This window comes from Chrysochloris asiatica, unplaced genomic scaffold (genome assembly GCF_000296735.1).
Source record: "Chrysochloris asiatica unplaced genomic scaffold, ChrAsi1.0 scaffold00229, whole genome shotgun sequence".
Lineage (NCBI taxonomy): Eukaryota > Metazoa > Chordata > Mammalia > Afrosoricida > Chrysochloridae > Chrysochloris > Chrysochloris asiatica.
The window spans coordinates 1,690,130-1,694,558 of record NW_006408747.1 but is presented as its reverse complement, the minus strand read 5'-3'; positions in this window follow the sequence as shown (position 1 = coordinate 1,694,558).

Sequence of the window (4,429 nt, the reverse complement as noted above, 5' to 3'; positions counted from 1 at the left end):
GTTATGTGCCGTGGAGTCAGTTCCAACTCACGTATAGGGTTTCGGAGGAGTGGAACTGTTTACCCGAGCAGAAAGCCTCATCGTTCTCCCGAAAAACTGCTGGCCCGACTAGTAACCACTACGCTGCTAGAGAGAGCAGTATACTTTGGCCAAAAAGCTATAAATTCTGAAATAAAAACTAAATATATCTAAACTGGAAGCAATTCAATTCTCAAAGTCAATAAAAGGGCAAATAATATTCTTTTAATGAACGTATTTACCTACAGTAAAAATTCGAAGTGTCAACCTAGTCTTCATTTTAGTTGAAAATTTCAGTTGTTGTGTTATATAACTTAGAAATATCAAATACCAATGAGAAAATTCTCATCTGTGGTATAAAATAAAACAAATGTGAATGGAAATGTACTTTTAAATTTTTTCTCTTTTTGAAATCTATGGGGAAATCACCATTAATGTTGAGGAAACCAAGCTGAATGAAGTTAGAACTGAGCTGTATCAGAATTAGATCGTTTTATTTTCTACATTTTCCACCAGTATCTGTAAGGGCAAAGTGATAGAGAGTACTAAGCGATTATGTGGTGTCAATGGAATCGATGTAAATACACAGTCTGATAACTAGGTCCCCAAACTCCATTCTGTATCTTTTTTAATATATATTTAAGTTTTGAAAATTTCACCCAGCTTTGTTCAAATAATTGCCTTCATTCTCTACCTTGCTTATGTAGACAGAGCCCTAAAATAAAGTAAATAATTCATATAGGCTTCTATAGCCATTTTTTATATTTCCAATATATACTCATTAAGTCATATTTTATCATATCTAATATTATTCCTAAGTTATGATTTTTTGAAATATTCTAATTGCAGATGAGCAGAAAAGTGATAAAACCCAAACAGATATCTTTTTTCTGGCAGAGGGAATCAGCTTATGTTTTATAAAGCATGTTGTTGTTGTTCTTGTTAAGTGCCAACCAGTTGGTTCTGACTCATAGCGACCCTGTATAGGGTTTCCAAGGAGCAGCTGGTGGGTTTAAACCGTCATCCTTGCAATTAACAGTCCAGTGCTGATCCTACAGTGCTACATCAAGACTTTATAAAACATATGAAAGGTCAAAAATTAAGTTCGGCTTTATCCAGTAAGATTCAAACATGATTAATATCATTTCATATGTATATTGAAAGGATTATTATTTGGAATTTAGGAAAATATATTTATACAAGGGGGCGTCATAAAGTTCATGGGAAAACAATTAAAAGATAACGGAATTTTTCCATAAACTTTTGAAGTCCCCTTGTATGTAGTTATTGATGCAAAGTTGCTTTGTAGAACAAAAAGGTGAGGATATTTATAATCTGAAGCTATTCACTTGTAATTTTATATATATACATACATGGATATAGAGAGAGTGTCTGTGTATCATGGTGTGGCACTGTGGTTTAATGTGCTGGACTGCAAATTTGGTTTGAACTATAAAGTCAGCAGTTCAAGCTCACCAGATGCTCAGGATAAACCTTACAGAGGTTGCTATGGTTAAGAACTGACTCGATGGCACCTAACAACAATATATATATATATTGGAGTCTGGTGGTTCTGTAGGCTAAGCAAAGGACTGTAAACCACAGGTCACAGTTAGAGTCCACGAGTCAATCCATGGGAGAAAGGTGAGGCTTTCTGCTCCTACAAAGATTTATAGCCTCTGAAACCCTAAATCAGAAGTAACTCAATGGCAGGTACAACAATAACAGCTAACTGCAAGGTCATTGGATGAAACCCACTTAGGAAATCCTCTACAGGGTCCCTATGAGTCAGGACTGACTAGATGGCACTTAACAACAACATATATATGCAATGCATTGGAATTATGGTGTTTGTAATGAATGTTGAATATATAGTGGACTGCCAGAAGAATGAAAAAAAAATCTGATTTGAAAGAAATACAGCCAGAATGTTTCATTAAAAATAAGATTGCTCATGTACTTTAGACATGTTTTCAGAGTGACCAGTCCCTGGAGAAGAACATCATGCATAGAAAAGTAGATGGCCATCCCTCATGGAGATGGACTGATACAGTGCATTCAACAATGGGCACATACATATCAATTATGTGGATGGTGAAAGACTGGGCAGTGTTTCCTTCTGCTGTATATAGAATTGAAAGCAGCTAAAAACAATATATGTCTCCTAGGTAATCTAATAATCCTATGCAATTTGAGTATGGATAATACATATTTCAATTTAAATAAGTTTTACTTTATAGTATTCTTACCCATTAAGATGTAAAATAATATTTAATTTAAATTGCAACTACATATCACTTGTAAACAAATTATAGAACAAAGTAGGAATATAAAGTTCAACATTGCATAAAGTGTCCTATATACATTACATAAAGTCTCCTATATTCCTAGTGTGGTGCTGTTGGTTAATGTATTGGACTTAAATGTTGGTTTGAACTGCAAGGTCGGTGGTTCAAGCCCTCCAGCTGCTCCTCAGAAACCCTATACGGGGTTGCTATGGATCATAACCAATTCAACAGCACTTAATAACAACAACAACAACATATATATTTCTAGCAACTAAAATAGCTCTATGCTAGATACAAAGTTCTTAAAAGAATAATAAGGAGTAAATTTGGAAAAGAAAAACTGTAAGATCCTCACTGAGTTATAAAGTTTGTCCCACCATAGAACAAGGTTATCTCTGAAATTACAAGGCAGTGAATTCAGAACTATAAAAAAGAAATATTAATCCATAACCTTTAGTTAACCTGTAGCTACAGTTCCACGGGAGGTCATAAAATCAAATTCTGTAGTTGGATTTAAAAGTTGGATAATTTTATTAGCACACATATTATTAGGGTTCAAGCTCATTGCCTTCAGAAACTGCATTAGAATTCTCTGTTCATTCACATGAGTGTACTAATAGGAAGTACTATATGCTGTCCTAGAGGTGAATCATTCATTCCTTGAAGTCAAAGAATACTATTTTCTACATTAGTCTCATTTCTAACATGGTTAAAAGTATAGGCAAGAGGAAGCTATCTTCATAAACAAGATTTTTTGTATTGTTTTCTTATGGAGTTTTCCCATGAACTCGCAGGCCCTCCTCATGCACAATAAGTGTACATTTATTAAACCAATAGCATCAGATATAAAAGTTTACTCACATGGGATATCAAAGAGAATGTCCGATGTTTTCCGCATTCTTTTGAGTCACCTCTCTTTGGAATGGACACAAATACGGATCTCTTCCAATCAGTCGGTCAGATAGTTGACTTCCAAATTTCTTGGCATAGATGACTGAGTGCCTCCTGTGCTGCCTCACTTTCTTGAAAGATTTCAATTTTTATTCCATCAATTCCTGGTGCCTTGTTCTTTGCCAATTCTGTCACCTTGGACTTCTACCATCAGGGTCATTGGCTCTTGAGCATATGCTACTTCTTGAACTATTTTGACATCAACCATTTCCTTTTGGTACAGCAACTCTGTGTACTCCTTCCATCTCCTTTTTTATTTTTTATTTTTTTTCATCCTTGAAAGTTTATTGGTCCAGTATTCAGATGTATAAACTGCAGGCTTTGGTTATAGTTCTTCATGACTGATGGTATTGATAAGTGGTGACAGAAATCAAACTTAGTAAGTGCATGTGTGAAATATATTTGGCAATTTTCAGAGGTTTCTTCACACCTCGTGTTTTTGAGTAAAATCCTGTAGTTTGTGTTGTGCAAACCTGCTTCTATTCCAGGTGTGACTCAGGGAAGAAAGGAGGTGTGACCCAGGGGAAGATAAGGGGAAGACACATAGAACTCTGTGTGGACCTGTGGTGGACAACTCTGTGGAATGTGGATTCTGAAGTGACCTTGATAAAGCCCAGGGGTCCAGCTCTTTGTCACCTCCCAACCTACCACCCTACATGTACTACACTAACATTTTCAGAAGGGAATTTCCTCCTCTTTCCTGTGACCATGTCAAACCTAAGTCAGTGTATTCTGTTTCCTTTCATTCTCTTTATGTTCATTTTATTTAATCTCTTGTTTCTGTGTATACAAATAGTCTGAAATGGTACTCTCGATGGAAAGTTTTTTTATCATAAAATTATAAGCTATGATCAGAAATCATAGTTTTTTGTTTTTTTGTTGTAATGTTTGTTTTTTTTTTAATGTTTTATTGTGAGTTATGTGATAGTTTACATGGGAAAACATTAGTTTTACATTCATCCTATCGCATATAATTTCATTGCTATGGTTACAATATCCTCCATGCATCATCAACCAACCAAAGGGTATACATTACACGGTCTGCCTGCCCCACGGTCATCAGAACACAGCCCTTCTCCCTCTCTGTGTCTAAAATCCCCAACAGCTCCATCTCTCCACATCATCATCTCTGCCTCCATCTCAGGCATCACTGCTTCTCTGGGTAGGGTTCC